The 16,994-nt window shown below is 45.6% G+C and overlaps 1 protein-coding gene across 2 annotated transcripts in view; it reads right to left on the reverse strand.

The window, feature by feature from the left end:
- The window catches only part of TMC5 (transmembrane channel like 5), an 86,604-nt gene extending 70,630 nt beyond the window's left edge, over positions 1-15,974 (reverse strand). The window contains exon 1 of one of the 2 annotated variants that reach the window (XM_012522164.4): positions 15,901-15,974. The gene's annotated coding sequence lies outside the window, so the exon portion shown is untranslated. Of the gene's footprint in view, positions 1-7,401; positions 8,540-15,900 lie in introns of those variants that run through there. The other variant, XM_012522165.4, reaches the window with a different exon arrangement.
- Between the last annotated feature and the right edge of the window lie 1,020 nt (positions 15,975-16,994).

The following is a 16,994-nucleotide window of genomic DNA, read 5'->3' on the forward strand; positions in this document are numbered from 1 at the left end:
GGCTTTAAAGATTCATTGGGAGGAGTGGATGTAGGCAGAGGATGAGCACCTGCTTCTCATGTACAAGATCCCAGGTTCAATCCTCATTACTTCTTTAAAAAGTTTTTTCAAATGCATTGGGAGAAAAGAACCCACTTTTGTTCTGTATCATGGAGACATTCTTGGCTATCATAGGTGGGGGAGGAGGTGCTACTGGCATCTAATGCGTGGAGGTCAAGGATGCTGCTAAACATCCTACAATGCACAGGCCAAGCCCCACAACAGAGTAGCCAGTCCCAAATGTGAATAGAACTGAGGGTGAGAAACCCTGTTCTAGAGATCACCTAAAGGAGTGCCAGTAGAACATTTTGTGGTGATAGCAATATACCGTACCTGCACTACCCAATATGGTGGCCAGTAGCCACATGTGGCTATCAAGTACCTGAAATGTGGTTCTTGTGCAACTGAGGAACTGGCTTTTAATTTTATTTAATGCTAAGTATATAAAATATAAATAGCTACAAGTGGCTAGGGAATACCAGCCTAATTGTATTGGACAACATAAGTCTGGGGAAGGAAAACTGTGAGAAGCAAAGAGTGCATTGTTTACAGTCTCAAGAAACTCCAGCCTTCAGGGAGCATGAGGACCAGAAGAGCCTCTTGGGAGCATTTTGGAGATGGGTTGTGGATTGCCAGGCGATCAACTCATCCTGGATTGCCCAGGGCTTCCCCAGGTCTGGCCCGGAAAGTCCTGTGTCCTGGGAGCTCTCTCAGCCCTTGACCAACCAGAATGGCTAGTCGCCATAGCCCAGGTCCCACTCCTAAGATTTGATTTAGTAAGCCAGGAATGGGACCTGGAAAACTGCCTTTTTATGGAGTTTCTCGGGTAATTTTTCTGTGCACTAAAGGTGAAGAATCACTGTGGATCAGCTAGTGATGGAAGGTGCAAAGGAGCAGACAAAGAAGAGGTTAAAAAGGGATTCATTGAGAAGATCACACAGAGAATAGACACAGACAACAAAAAGGACAGGATGGGGGAGGGAAAGGGGGATAAATAAATAAATGTTTGAAAATAAAAGGTTGGGGATTCACTGTCCCTTAGCAGCTCAGCCCTTGCCTGGTGGGATGGGTCCAGGCCATCCAAGGAGAGCAAGGACCCTCTCTATGAGAGAGCCATGACCACGTGGTGCACATCATGGCTGTTGTGCTCTTTGAGACCTTCTAGAAGGAGTGGGTGTCTCTCCTACCCAATACGGAATGACTCAGTTTTCCTGGGGACTGGCAGTTCTCTGAAATCCCTCCTCCTCCCCTCCATCACCGCTTGGAGAAGTGAAAAATGATAAAATTTTGTGCCCCCTTGGGCTAAGTACCTTCCCTTCTCTACCACTAGGTCTCAGAAAGGCAGGAAGGAGCAATAAACCTGGGCCGAGTTTTATCCACACCCTGTGAGTCTGCGTCTACGAAAAGCTGCCCTCTTTTAGAGGAAAAAGAACCCCCATCTGGATGCACCTCTGGAACTAGTCTAGAAGCTTAGTTCTTAATCAGACTAATTTAGGTCTCAATGGTATAATAGTCCCTGTAATGCCTATTTAAGCAAACATCATTTAATTCAACCCAAGCATTATCATTCTAGATTTGCCGAGAGAGAAAGGAAACACAGCCAGAAAGAGGCAGAGCCAAATAAATACCCCAGCAAACTGGTAATTGGCACCACAGGGCTTCTGGTCAACCAGGATGGAGGAGGAAGATACTCCAGGGTGTATTTCCCCACAATATTGAAACAACTAGCAAAACTGACAAAGCCATCTCCCTCAAAACTCTGGAAAATAGTTAAAAGGTTGTAGTAACTGGGTGAATGCCACATCAAGAAAATGCAGCTTTAGAAGCAGTAGGAGGGGAGCAGATGTGGCTCAAGCAATTAGGCGCCCACTTCCCACAATGGTGGTCCAGGCTTCAGTTTCCAGTGCCTCCTAAAGAAGACGAGAGGCTGTGGAAATGAGTAGACGTCACAACCGGCTGATGTCACAACCAGCTGGTGCTGCAACCAGCAGACACTGCAGTCAGCAGATGATGCAACCAGCAGGGAGCTGTAGTGGCTCAAGCAGGGGGCAGTCGCCTCCCACATGGGAGGTCCCAGGTTTGGTTCCCTGTGCCTCCTAAAGAAGATGAGCAGACAGACGAGGGAATCATTTGGGTGGTGGGGGTGGGACAAGAATGAAAATGAATGAATGAATAAGTGAATTTTTTAAAAAGAGGGATTATGGTTGTTTTTTAAAGCAGAGGGAATCATTTGGGTGGTGGGGGTGGGACAAGAATGAAAATGAATGAATGAATAAGTGAATTTTTTAAAAAGAGGGATTATGGTTGTTTTTTAAAGCAGTAGGAGAACCTCGTGGCAACCTTGCTGACCCCTCCCCCACTGCCTGACCCGTGCAGTGTTGAGCCAGCCTCTGCTCCGTTGTGGGTCCCGGGCCCTGTTCTGGAGGGCGCAGAGCAACACCTGAGTGCTTACTGCGGTACCTGTACATTGGAGCCAATCAATCAGGTGGCGGTCTAAAAAATTGAATCAGGAACCTCATCTCAGGCTTGCTCTCCCAGAACTTGCCCTGCAGGCAGGAACTGCTTGCATTCAGCTAAAGCACAATAAGAAAACATTCCAAGTGGCCTGAGGCAAAAGACTGCCTACTTTAAGTCCTACAACAGAGCACCCAGGACGAGGAGAAATTCTATTTAAAAGGGAGTGGAGGGGTCATTCAAATTTCTCTAAATGGGAAAATTTCTAAGATTGTGGGCAGGCACAAGATCAGAAGATGAAGGTTCAGAAAAGAGGGCCCTGCACTCACCTTCTCCCAGGGCTGATCTTCCTGACAGGAGGGCTCATCTCTGAAGGATACCACAGGCCAACTCAGAGCCAATTTGCAAAGACTGTGAAAGGTGTTTTTTGCATTGCTCTTTTTTTTTTTGTCAGCTCCTGACACTCAAGGAAATCTCTGTCATATCACTATCTGGATACAATTTAAGGAACAGAGAGTTCAGGGAATAAATCTTAGAGTTAATGCTTTAATATATTAAAATGTACAGTGTGCAAAAAAAAGATTATAGGATAAACAAAGTAACAGGAAATGATAGCCCATCCAAAGCAGGAAGGTAAAACATCCAGAAATCATCCACAAAGAAGACCAGATTCCGGCATACTGAACAAAGATACTTTAAAGAGTATCTTCAATATGCTCAAATAAAGGAAAAAAGAGAAAGAACTAAAGGGTATCAGGAAAACATTGAATGACCAATATAAGAATCTCAATAAAAAGATAGAAATTTTTAAAAGAAGCTGAACAGAAATACCAGAGTTGAAGACTACAATAACTGAAACGAAAAGCTTCCTTGAGGGTTTTGACAGCAGATTACAGAGGCAAAAGAAAAAAAATCAGAGAACACAAAGGCAGGACAATTGAAGTGATTTAGGCTGAGGAGCAGAAATTTTAAAAAAAGAATTTAAAAAAATGAACAGAGCCTAAGAGACAAGTGGAACACCATCAAGCATATTATATAGAAATTATGAGAGTACCAGAAGGAAAAGAAAGATGCAGAAGGAAAACACAAAGAAATAATGGCAGAAAACTTCTCAAATAGACATGAATATGCCCATCCAAAAATCCCAACAAACCCCAAACAGGATAAACTTGAAGAGAACCACACTGAGACACACAGTAATCAAGTGTTGAATGCCACAAACAAGGAGAGAGTTTTAAAGCCTGCAAGAGAAAATCAACATATCATGTACAAGGGTGTCCTGATAGGATTCAATGATAATTTCTCATCAAAAATCATAGAAGCAAGAAGGCAGTAGGATGAAATATTTAAAGTGCTGAAAGAAAAAACTGCCAACCAAAAATTTTAGATCTGGCAAGATTGTTTCAGAAATGAGAGTGAGATTAAGATACTCCCAGATCCCCAAAAGCTAAGGTAATTCATTACCACTACAATTGTCCTACAAGCAACGTTAAAGGGAGTTCTTCGGACTGAAAGGAAAGAACACTAGTCTGTGGATCTAATGTCACAAAGAAATAAAGCATCTCAATACAGGGAAACATTTGGGTAATTATAAATGCCAGTACTATTGCATTGTATTTTTGGGGATGTAACTCCACTTTTAACTTCTTACAAGTTATAAAATGCAAATACATAAAAGCAATGATAAACTTATGGTTTGGAATATACAATGCATAAAGATATAATTTGTAAATAGTGCAAGAGAAAAGTGCCAGGACAGAGGAGTATAGGAACAGTGTAAGTGTAGGCTATTGAAATCAATTTTGGTATCAAACCAAATGTGATAGTTATCGATTTAGGATGCTAAATTTTAGCTCCAGGTATCCACAAAGAAAATATATGAAAAACATACAAAGAAAGAAATGAGAAGGGACTCAAAATAGCATATTATAAAAAATCCAATAAATATGAAACTAGGCATTAACAGAAGAATTGAAGGACAGAAAAGGTATAAGAATTACAAAGACCACATAGCAAAATAGCAGAAGAAAGTGCTGCATTATCAGTGGTTACTTTAAACATAACTGGATTAAACTCTCCAGTCAAAAGGCAGAGACTGGCAGAACGGGAGAAAAAAAAATGACCCAACTGTGTGCTGCTTGCAAGAAATTCACCTTAAATTCAAAGACACAGGTAGGCTGAAAGCAAAAGGATGGAAAAATATATACCATGCAAGGAGAAACCAAAAGAGAATTGGAATACCTGTACTAATACCAGATAAGATAGAATTTTGGTCAAAAGCAATTAGAGACAAAGGTCACTATGTACTGCTAAAGGGGTCAGTTCTACAAAATGACATAACAATTATAAATATATATGCCCCTAATGGCAAAGCCACAAAACATATGAAGCCAGTATCAACAGGTTTGAAGGGGGAAATAGACAGTTCTACATTAATAATAGGAGACTTAATACCCCACCTTCAATAATGGATAAAACATCTAGACAGAAGATCAATAAGGGAATAAAAGATTTGAATGGTTCTATAAATCAGCTAGACCTATGAGGCATACACATTATAGAATAGTTTGCCCAACAGCAGCAGAATGCTCTTCTCTAGTGCACATGGATCATTCTCCAGAAGATATCATATGTTAGGTTATAAAGCAAGTCTCAATAAATTAAAAATATCAAAATCATGCAAGGCATCTTCTCTGACTACAATGGAATGAGGTTAGTAATAATCGAGAGGAAGAACTGGAAATTTTACAAATATGTAGAAATTAAACCGTGCACTTAAACAGCAAGTGGATCAAAGAAGAAATCACAAGGGAAATAAGGAAATATCTTATTGAATAGAAATGAAAAGAAAACATAATAGTTTATGGAGCAAAGGAATGCTGGGAAAGAAATTTATACCTCTAAATGCTTATATTAAAAAAGAAGAAAGATCTCAGACCAGAGACCTAACCTCAAAACTGGAGGATCTAGGGGGAAAAAAGAGCAAACTAAACCCAAAGCAAACAGAAGGAAGGAATTAGCAAAGATCAGAGAAGAGATGAATGAAATAGAGAATAAGAAAAGAATAAAGAATCATTAAAACCAAAAGCTGGTTCTTTGAAAATATCGATAAAATCAACTAAACCTTAGCTAAAAAGGTAAAGAAAATGAAAAGGGGAACATTTCTACTGACCCCACAGAAATAAAGGGGTTATTAGAGGAAGCTATGAACAACTATACGCCAAAGAGTTCTCTTTTCTTCAAGTCCAGATGTGCCAACATTCACATCTTGAGTTCTGCCACCTTTTGCCCATGCTGGATAAGTACGATGTGAAGCTTGGGCAGTTTCTAGATTCCATGCTCTTTGTAGCAGGGCCTGGATTAGAGTGACAGAGTGAGGACCTGGCCTAAGACACAAAATTTAAGGCCATGCCAAGACTCAGTAAGAAAAACGAATAATTTGTAACACAGTATTTTAAAGAATAAAAGACGTCCCAAAAAGTCATGGTTAACAAAATATCAAAATTCTAAATAAAGATCAGATCAGGATTCCTGCTCTTCCTTTGGTCTCGGGTTTGGCTGGGAACAGCGCTGTCAGAGACTGTCCTCTCATTCAGTTTTTGGGGGCAAATCAAACCATCTTCCTGGAGACCAACCTACCTGCTCTCACGTGGAAGGCCTTTCCTCCGAATGCACAATATTTAAGTCAAGACGCTGCCACCAGAGAAAATCCAGTCTCTCCTTTGGAAAGCCACTCTTTTGCATTTAATGTGGGCACAGACACACCAAAGCCTGGGAACAGTCACAGTGGGACCCGCCTTCTTCTTGTGAATGACAAAAATAGGACGCTCCTTCTTTTCATTGATAACGACCCAGATTCAAACATCATAGGAAACAGAACTTGTTTGCTAGGACATTCTTAAAAATATAGAAATTTTACCCAGCCTCTTATTTCTCTAGATAAGGAGTCTCCTTCCCAGAAATCACCTTTCCAGTGATTACCATTCCATCAACTGGGGCTTATCTCTGAGAACATTGAACCTTAAGCTGTAAATAACCTGATCAGGAAAATAGTCCAACCTCCCACTGTCCAATGCCGGAAGCCTTGGCAAATACAATCTGTTGAGTGATTCATTGAACACTTAGGAAAATATTTATACCTTCAGCCTGAACCCACTTCCTGGGGAGAGGGCTCTTTCCTGCAAAAACATGACTAATAACCCCACTTCTTTGACATCCATTCCCACCTTTCTTATTCACTTTCTAATCGAAGGAAAAAGGTAATCAGAATAATTAAAGATAAAGGCAGCTTCACTTATGAGTGCTTACTTTATGCCAAGCACCAGGTTATGCCTTTCACATGCATTAGCAAATGAATCCTCAGCAACTTCATGGGGAGGTGGTAAATGCATTTTAGGATGATTACCTTGGGGCCCAGAGACGTAAAGTAAGTTGCCCAAGATCAGAAGCTAACAGAGGCAGAAGGTCATTCAAACACATCACCATCATCTTTATCAGAGGAAGAGGAGGAGGAGAAGAAAGAAGTAGAGGAGGCGGAGGTAACGTTTATTGCATGCTTACAACACAGCATTTTCTTATTAACCCTCCGTCCACCCCTGGAGGTAGCAACTCAGCAAACCACTCATTCTACAGAAAAAGAAACAGGTCAACAATGCGTCATAACTCACCCAGAGTCTCCCAGCCAGAACCTGGTGAAATCCAAAACCCAGGAATCTCGGTACCAACATACTCTCCTGACCCCCATTTCCCTGCAGCCTTTCTTTCATCCAACAAATACTTAAGCATTTATTCGGCGCCCAGCAATAAGGAAGAAGGTGGCCCGGTTTGGGGCCTCCTTCCATGGCATCTTCCCAAGTGTTTCCCAGTATTTCCGTGACACTCCCACAATACCCAGGCACCCTCTCTTACCTGCCCTCTGCCCTGTAGGAGTGTCAAAGCCAGGGAGACAGCTGATCCTCTTTTATTCCTACCAACTCGTGAGTCCCATCTTTTTCTGCTTCTGTGCCATGTCCCTTAAACAGAACCCTTCTGGCTCTCTAGATCTCACTGCTGAGCGAGGCTGCCCAGCGCCGACGGTGATGTTCACCGAGCTCATGGTGGTTTACGTCACCCTGGTTATCATCTCTTCCTTCTTCAGCCAATGAATAACCGGGTCTCTCAAGATTAAAATGCAGATCAGTCTTCGACCCAACAAAGTCACGACTGCTGCTATGTATGACCTTTGTACACAGGGTTTGCAAAGACAAAGTTCTAATACGGGGTTCTCATTGCATATTTCTTTTCTTCTGAACCCCAGCCCCTCCCCGTCATCAATGTTCTTTTGGCATCAGTGCAAAGGAGACACCAAAGTCCTTGGCGAGTATGTTTTATTTCTTGACACCATAAGGAAGTAATTTTTTCTTTTGGACTCAATGAGTAGGGCAGAGTGGGAAAAGAGGACGGACTGATCGTAGAACTCAGTGTGACATTATCTGGGGACAGGATGCACTGGACACACCAGGACACTGGCCTTGTTCTCCTGATATGTCCCCCGGGGCATCACTCTGAAAGCGTGGGTTTGATCACAGTGGCATGTCTCTCCTGGGGATACTGACGGGCCTCCTGGATGCAGCCAGCATTTCAAGGTAGGCTGATGGGAATTCAAATTCCGACTCTAGATCCTTAAGATTCCATGGCTGTATCTCTCCATTCTTCCACTTTCCCCACTCATCTGCAAAATGAGCACAGTCTACTCTGCCTCTTCAGAATCCTGGTATGGGCAACTTTGAAACAGTTGCACTGTTTTACTACTGAGGTGATTTCCAGCACCTAAGGTTCAGTGTTTCCAGAGATAAATACCAGTTGGTGGAATACAAATTACCCAGGTAGAGTTTTCCCCAGGAAAGAGATTCCTTAAACATAAGGAAAGATTTATGGTAGGAGACAAGCAGAGTCTGGGTAAGATTTCTGTGTTTTTAAGAACGGTGGAGCAGGGAGCAGATGTGGCTCAAGCGTTTGGGCACCTGATTTCCACATGGCGGGTCCCAGGTACTGTTCCCAGTGCCTCCTAAAACAAAACAAAACAAAACAAAAACAAACGGAAAAACCAACTTAGGGGAGCCCACATGGCTCCACGGTTGAGCCATGGCTTCCCACATATGAGGTCCCAGGTTTAATTCCTGGCCCTGGTACCACAAAACAACAAAACAAAACAAAAACTGGTGGGTATCATTGAAAAGAAAAGAGGAAAGTCCTATTTCTATCATTTACAAGAATTTGGGGGCCACAGTGACTGTTCCCAACCTATGGTGAGTCTGTGCCCACATTAAATGTAAAGCAGTGGCTCTGAGTGTACACTCAGATGGCCTGTGTAACACAGGGAATCCAGCAGTGGAAAATGGTCTGTGGTTAACAGGACAAGTGAGAGAATGTTCTCATATGAACTATAACAAATATATAATCCTAAAACAGGGTGTTAAGAGTCAGGTGGGTTGCAAGATATGTACTACAGTTAGTAGTAATACTTTTTTTAAAAAAGATTTATTTATTTATTTCTCTCCCATCCCCCCCACCCCAGTTGTCTGTTCTCTGTGTCTATTTGCTGCGGGTTCTTCTTTGTCCGCTTCTGTTGTTGTCAGCGGCACGGGAATCTGTGTTTCTTTTTGTTGCGTCATCTTGTGTCAGCTCTCCATGTGTGCTGCACCATTCCAGAGCAGGCTGCACTTTCTTTCGTGTTGGGCGGCTCTCCATATGGGGTGCACTCCTTGCGCATGGGGCTCCCCTACGCGGGGGACATCCCTGCGTGGCAGGGCACTCTTCACGCACATCAGCACTGCGCATGGGCCAGCTCCACATGGGTCAAGGAGGCCCGGGGTTTGAACCGCTGATCTCCCATGTGGTAGGCAGACACCCTAACCAGTGGGCCAAGTCAGCTTCCCAGTAGTAATACATTGACTACACTCTTCCATAGTTTGTAACAAAAGTTTCACAAAAATGCAAGGTGTTGGTGGTGGGGTGATGTATGGGAGCCCTGTATGATGTAATGCATGTTTGCCTTGTAAGTTCACAGCCTTTACTACACACTTATCGTTTATGGATGGTCACATATGAATGATATACTTCAATAAAATTTTATTTTTAAAAAATACAAAGCAATGGCTTTCCAAAGGATCTTCTCTTGTAGCAGAGACTTGACTTACAAACTGTATGTTTGGAAGAAAGACCTTCCTCCTAAGAGCAGGTAGGGTCGGCCTCCAAGAAGATAGTTTGATATCCCCCAAGAACTGTGAGAGAACAGTCCCTGCTAGTGCATAACTCTGGCACATCTGGTGGCAGGGTCTTGTCCGCCCATCAGTGCCATAGCCAGACACTCCTGAGACAAAGAATGAGCAGGAGTCCTGATCCTATTTTTATTTAGAATGCTGATGTTTTGTTAACCATGACTACTTTTTGGCATTATTTGTTATTTTTTAAAATATTGCATTACAATATTATTTATTTTGATTACTGCGTTTTGGCATAGCCTTAAATTGTATGGCTCCTCACTCCCTTACCCTAATCCAGGCCCTGTTGCAAAGAGCATGGAATCTAGAAACTTTCCAAGCGTGAAATCTACTTACCCAACATGGGCAAAAGGTGGCAGGATTCAAGAAGTGAATGTTGGACCTTTGGGCTGTCCATGTGCCAGCTGGGTGTCCTGAATCTCAACGGAGATGCAACACCTCTCTCCAGTTCATTGCATTTGCCCAGGACAACTAGCAAGGAGGTGAAGATGGACAACCATCATACCAAGGGACAGAGAGTGGCTGCAACTACCAGCAAGAGAGTCCCATCCATCAACTGTATGGGATCGAAGCCCCCCTTAATTAGAGGCGGAGTGGACATCACCATCCCAGAATCCTCAGGACTGGGGAATGAACAGTGGACTAGAGTGGACTTACTAGTATTCTACTATAGGCTTATTGTGATTCTAGGAATGGAAGAAAGATCATTGATGTGGAGGCAGTGGCCACTGGAGGTTCTGAGGGCAGGGAGAGGGAAAAACAGGTATAATATGGAACATTTTCAGAACTTGGGAATCGTCCTGAATGACACTACAACGACAGATACAGGCCATTATATATCTTGCCGCAACCTACAGAATTGAGTGAGAGAGAGTATAAACTACGATGTAAACTATAATCCATGCTTAGTGACAATGCTCCAAAATGTGTTTTTATCAATTGCAATGAATGTACCACACTAATGAAAGAAGTTGCCAATGTGGGAAAATGTGGGAGGTGTGGGGAGCAGGGCATGTGGGAATCCCCTATATAGTCTCTGTAAAATTTATGTAAACTAAGTATCTTTTTAAAAAAATTTTTTTTAATTTAAAAATTAAAGAAAAATAATTACTAAAAAATGTAAAAAAAAAAAAGGAAGTGAATGTTGGAACACCTGGAGTTGAAGAAAAGTGCACTTGCTTCCCTGAGACGGGTGCAGGAAGGGAGATTTACGATACTGTATTCCAAAGAAAATACTCTAACAAGCGACCTCAAAAGCACTGTGTCAGGCCATCCCCCTGTATTTAAAGCTGTGATTGCCCAGAAACCGGACCAGCCATTTCTTTAGTATTTTCTTAAGTCCTGAATTTGTTTGTATTTTTAGCTTGAATTGCCAGGCATCACGTTTTTTATTTTTCGAAAGCCATAAAAGTGAGAAATGGACATGCTAAAAAATGGCCCAATGATACCAAATGAGAGATCATATAAGGGAAGTGGCTCCTTTTCCTCTCTCCTACACGAAATCCCACACTGCGGGCGACCCCCATTAGCCGTTTCTCACTTTTGGTTCTTTCACTGGTTACTCCCCAGAACCGACTGCGCGTGTGTAGTACACGTCCACGCTGCTGAGGAATTCAGCTCCTTTACGCTTTATCCCCTCTCCTTTCTCTCCTCTTTCTTTTCCCACTTCCCTCCCTCTCTCTTAGTTTTGCTTTACGTTTTATGCTATTTGTTCCTTTTGTAGCTGTAAATCAGGGAGTCTCAGCCTCAGCATTATGGACACGGGCTGGAACATTCTCTGCCGTAGGGGAGGTCCTGTGCTTTGCAGGATGCTTAGCGGGCCCCCTGGCCTCAACCAGCCGATGCCAGTACCACCCCCGCCTCAGCTGTGATAACCAAACATTTCTTCAGGCATTGCTAAATGTTCCTGGGGGCAAAATCTCCCCCAGCTGAGAACCACTGGAACAAATGATAGAAAGTTCCATGAAAATGGACAGTATCTCCCAACTCCATAATACAAGGAAATTAGCACTCCTATACTTTCCTCTAGGAAAGTCCTCTTGCCCCCAGCCCCAGTTACTTCGAGAAACACCACCATATTTTTACATATTGTGGTTTTTTACACTTATATTCTGTTCTATAAACTAATTATATGTTCCTTGTTTTGTCTATAGGTGGATTGTAAACTGGCAAAAAGGGTTGCTTCTGGGATGAGGAATTGGGCGGCTGGTGAACAGATGTGGAGGGAGAGGATTGCCAATATAAATACTGACAAATGTTTAGGCATCTTTTGGATTTTATACCATGCGGAGGTGTAGCTTGTTCAAAAAAATAATTAAAAATGGAAAAATTATCGCTTGTGAATTGCACACAGTGTAGATAGTATGATCCCATTTGTGTTAAAGACAAAAATAATATATAATATATGCAGTATATACAGGGGGGAGTGGAGAAACCTGAAGGACCACACAGGAGACTATAAGCAGTGATTATCACCAAGGGGTGAAGTTGCAGAGAATTTATCACCCCCTATGCAAATATTTTTGTAAGGCATAAATTTTAAAAATACCTTGTATATGTGTTTTTGTAATCAGATAAAAACAGTAGGCAGTGCAAAAAGAAAGAGGACTATTTCCAGGAAACTGGGGACAAGTTTTAGGCACGAGGTAAGGAGAGAAGAACCTTCTAGAAGCAGCAGATTCTAGGTGTGCCAGACACAGAGTTCAGAGAACCTCAGTAGGGGCTGATGAGGAAACGGGGGCATGGAATGAGAGAGGGATGGATCAAGATGGTGGCAGACTGGAGAAAAGAAAGGCTAGCTAGCTCTGCCTCACTGGGCAGGTTCTAAATTTCCCTGAGTCTCAGCTCCTCCCCTGTGAAATGGGGACACTATAGTATAAGTAGCTAACGTTTATCATCACATTGTTCTTACCACCACAGATGAGTTGATTATACTGAATCCTCCCAGCAACCCTCTGAGTTACGTGTAATTGTAATCATCCCATTTTACAGATCAGTCATTGGAAGCACAGAGAGGTTAAGTAACTTGGTCCAAAGGCACACAGCTAGGAAGCAGCAGAGGTGGGATTAGAACCTCAGCAGTGTGGCTCTGAAGCCCAGATTCTGTAACTCACTAGAAGTGGGCTTAGCACACAGCCTGGTACCTAGTGAGCAGAGCAGATGCTAATGACTGCAATTTTAAACAAAGCCTGGGATGCTGCCCCTAGAGAAGGATACAACGCTCTAAGCAGAAACCCTTCCCATCACATGCGAGCTTTCCGGTCTCCAGAAATCGCCCTGGCATACAGCTCTCCCAGGAATTGTTGGGTGGGGATCGCTGGAAGGAAAATCTCTAGATGGGGGGTGGGGGAATCAAGGACAGGGCCCGTTATTTAATCCTCCTTGGAGGGTTTTCACTGCGGAGTAACAGGTCTTACTGAGAGTAGGAGAAGCATCGAGCATCAGAGAAGAGGCGCACACAGGGGCCACTTCTGCGCCAGGCCCCGTGCTAACCGCTCTCTAGACTGAGCCCAGCGGCCCTAGGAGGTCGGGTTATGTCCTCATTCTACAGATGAGGCACCTGAGGTGCCAAAGGCAACTCGCCAATGTCCCAGGGCTGGGAATTGCCCAGCGCCGATTTTGAACCCAGTCTAGAATACTGTAGCAGTTGGATATAATTGATGAATTCCAAAAAGAAATATCGGATTATGCTTGTAATCTGATCTGCACCTGGGCATGACTGAGTTATGATTAGGGCGTTGCGTGGGTGGGGACTCACTGATAAAAGACTTGGTGAAGAACAGAGTTGGGGATTTCTGATGTTACAGTTTGATGCTGAAGACCCAGGATGTCAGCACCCAGAGGAAGGAGAAGCCTGCCCCAGGAAGGAAGGACCCTTGAACCCAGAGAGAAGCCAGTCCCAGGAACGTAGGAACCCAGGAAGCCTGAACCCTCGCAGCCATCGGCAGCCATCTTGCCCCAAATAGACTTTGGTGAGGGAAGTAACTCAAGCTTTATGGCCTGGTATCTGTACCTCCTACACCACATAAACACCCTTTATAAAAACCAACCCGTTTCTGGTAGTTTGCATCAGCACCCCTCTGGCTGACTAATACAAATACCCACTACATAACTGCCCTTCTCGACCTAAAAGTCCTCCTTTCCGAAGCTCCGGTGGGGAGTGACAGACGTGGAGAGCACATGAGGCCCTCTCTGTCTCTGTATAACAGAAGGGTGGCAGGTCCTTGTAACAGCACCCCCTGCACCTAGCTGGAAAACAAGGAGAGCAGGAGACCATTCTCCTTCTGCAGTGAGGGTAGGAGTCATCTCAGGAATGTTCTGGAGCACACACAAGGGTCTGCAGAAGACAGAAAAGCTCCTGGGTCATCTCTGCCCCCTCCCACCCCCACCCTTTCCACTGCCTCCTGCAAAGGACAGCCCTGCTGTAACATCTGCATTTTTGTAGTGGGCTGCCGTGGAGCCAATGGTTATCGAGCACCCAATAAGTGTCAGGCAGTGTCCTGAGTGCTCCACCTCTATTTAATCCCCACTAAAACTGTGTGGCAGAGCTACCATTATTGTCCCCATTTGCAGATGAGGAAACCAAGGCACAGTGGAGTTGAAATAACTTGTCACATTCACCCTGCTGGGAGGTGATGGAACCTGGATTGGCTGTCAGGGCTGCTCAGACTTCTGGTCAAATAGATTTGGATTCAAATGTTGGCATCTCCACTGACAACCTGGAGAGCTCAGGCAAGCTATCGAACCACTCTGAGCCTCAGTTTCCTCTTCTGTAGTGTGGAACTAGCAGTTCTTGCTCCAATGGGGTATTATAAAGATAAAAATGAACACATGGGAAAGGGACGTGGCTCAGGTGATTTGGCTTCTGTCTACCACATGGGAGGTCCAGTGTTCAATTCCTGGGGCCTCCTGGTGAAGGCAAACTGGCCCTAGTGAAGAGCTGGTGCAGCAAGATGACGCAACAAGGAAAAGAGACACAGAGGGGAGACAATGAGACACACAGCAGGCCAGGGAGCTGAGGTGGCGCAAGAGGCTGAGCTCCTCCTTCCCACTCGGGAAGGTTCCCAGTGCCACCTAAAGAGAATACAAGCAGACAAAGAAGAACACACAGAGAATGGACGCAGAGAGCAGACAACCGGGGTGGGGGAGTGGGAGGAGAGAAATAAATCTTAAAAAAACACACAAAAAACCAATATGTGCTCTTTATTCACTCAACTGTTTATTGAGTGAATAAAGAGCACAACTATCCACTATGTGCCAGGCAATGGGAGGTACCTGCAAACAAAGCTTTGGCACTGCCCGGTCCAGTGGGGAGGCGCCCGGCGCCTTCACAGGGGCCCCGCAGGGCAGGTACTATTACTGCACCACTTCATAGGTGCGGCAAAGGGGTCGCGCAAGCCTCATCACCCTTTCCATCTTTCTAGGAAGTGGCGGGACCTCGATCGGTCCCTGGAGCCCAACTTCCTGGGTTCAAACCCTACTGTCGCCATTTATTTGCTGAGCGAGTTCCTTTAACTGAAACCCATCCTCCCCGTGGGTCCCCTTGGGCCGGGATGCCCTATTCAGGAGGTCGTGGAGAAATAAGAAGCCCCAACATTTAGGAGGCAGGTTTTGGCCCCAGCACGCGTCCTAGCGCTCACAGAAACCCTAGGAGGCACGTCCTGTTTTTAGTCCCTTTTCAAAGACGTGGGAACTGGAGCCCAGAGAGGGTAAGGAACTTGCCCAAGGGCGCTGAGCGCCGAGGCAGGGCGACCGCAAAGCCCTGGCTCTGACCCGCGTGGCCGCGGAGGGAAAGGCTCACCGGCCAGCGCGGGGTTACCGGGTGCGCTGGTCGCTGCCCCCAGCGCAGGGCGAGGCGCCGGGGTGCGGCCTGGGCGCCCTCTTCCCGAGCTTTCTCAGCTTGCGCAGGTGGGGTCCGCGCTCCGCAGTGCCAGGCTGGAGCCGAGGCCTCGCGCGCGACTCCTGGGCTCCTCCCCCGACCCTCGCGCCCCCCACCCGGCCCCTCCCCTCCCGGTTGCTCTCGCTGCCACTCCACGGCCGCCACCCGCGCCGGGCACCCAGCCGCGCGGCGCCGCACTCTCCCCATCCATCCCTTCGAGCCGCCGGGGAGGGGCTCGGCCAAGGCGCCCCGGGGAGCGGACCTCACCTGCCAGCCCGCCCGGGCGGCCCCTGCGCTGCGCTCCCGCCGCCTCCGCGTCGGCTCGGCCCGGGGGCGCGACCACGGCCGCCCGGGGCAACCCGCAGGCCGCGCGCTCTAGCGCCGGAGGCGGACTTCCTGCTGGAGGACGATTGCTTTCTTCTTGGAGTGGAGCCGAGTTCCTGGGAGAGCTCGGTCACCGCACCTGCTGCCATCCTGGACCTCTGTTCAGGGCCCCGAGTTTAAGCTCATTCTTTCCTTGCAGCGAGCAAACCTGCCAAGGGCCCACCAGGTGCCAGGCGCCGGCTCGGAAGCTGCGCGGACTCGGAGGACCCCAGAGGCGCCCGGGCGAGGAAACTAGCCATATGGGCTATGGGGCGCTTGAAATGTGGCTCCAGCGGGCTGGGACATTTGAAAGACTAAGGAGGAAAAAAAAAAAGCAAAGTATTTTATTAAAAGGCAGGAACTTCTAAGGTGTCCCTAAGCACACCTTCCGGCTCTCGGTTCCAGAATGTATTTAGCCCTTCCTTCCTTCCAGAAACACTTGGGGAACAGCTAGTGTGCACCCGGCGTGTGCTAGATGCGGGCGAATGGAGTGGTGAGCAAAATCACACTCTTAGTGGCCTCACGGAGCCGACTCTCAGGTCAGATGAAGGAGGCTAGTAAAGAAAACGTGCAGTGGTGAAAATACAATTGTGCTCATTGCAGCAGAAGGGGTACAAGGTACTGTGAGAATTTATAACTGGGGAGATTTGCACAAGGTCAAGGAAAATTTCCCTAAGGAAATGATGCTTCAGCTGATATCTGAGTCAGGCTTAATCTGGGAGGAGAAGAGGGGAAGCACCGGCAGCAGGAACAGCCAGTGAAACGCCCTGTGGCAGCAGGTCACATGGAAAACCTGAATTTATGGTAACAGATATATATAAAAAACATAAAGTTTCCCATTTTAGCCACTTTTAAGTGTACAGGGCAGAGGCATTAATAACGTTTACAACATTGTGCCACTATCCATTACCAAAACTTTTTCACCATCCTGAACAGAAACTCTGTTCCCATTGAGCAATAACTCCCCGTTGTCCCCTCTTCCCGGCCTCTGGTAACCT

The sequence above is a fragment of the Dasypus novemcinctus genome, chromosome 23, assembly GCF_030445035.2.
Source record: "Dasypus novemcinctus isolate mDasNov1 chromosome 23, mDasNov1.1.hap2, whole genome shotgun sequence".
NCBI classification, from domain to species: domain Eukaryota; kingdom Metazoa; phylum Chordata; class Mammalia; order Cingulata; family Dasypodidae; genus Dasypus; species Dasypus novemcinctus.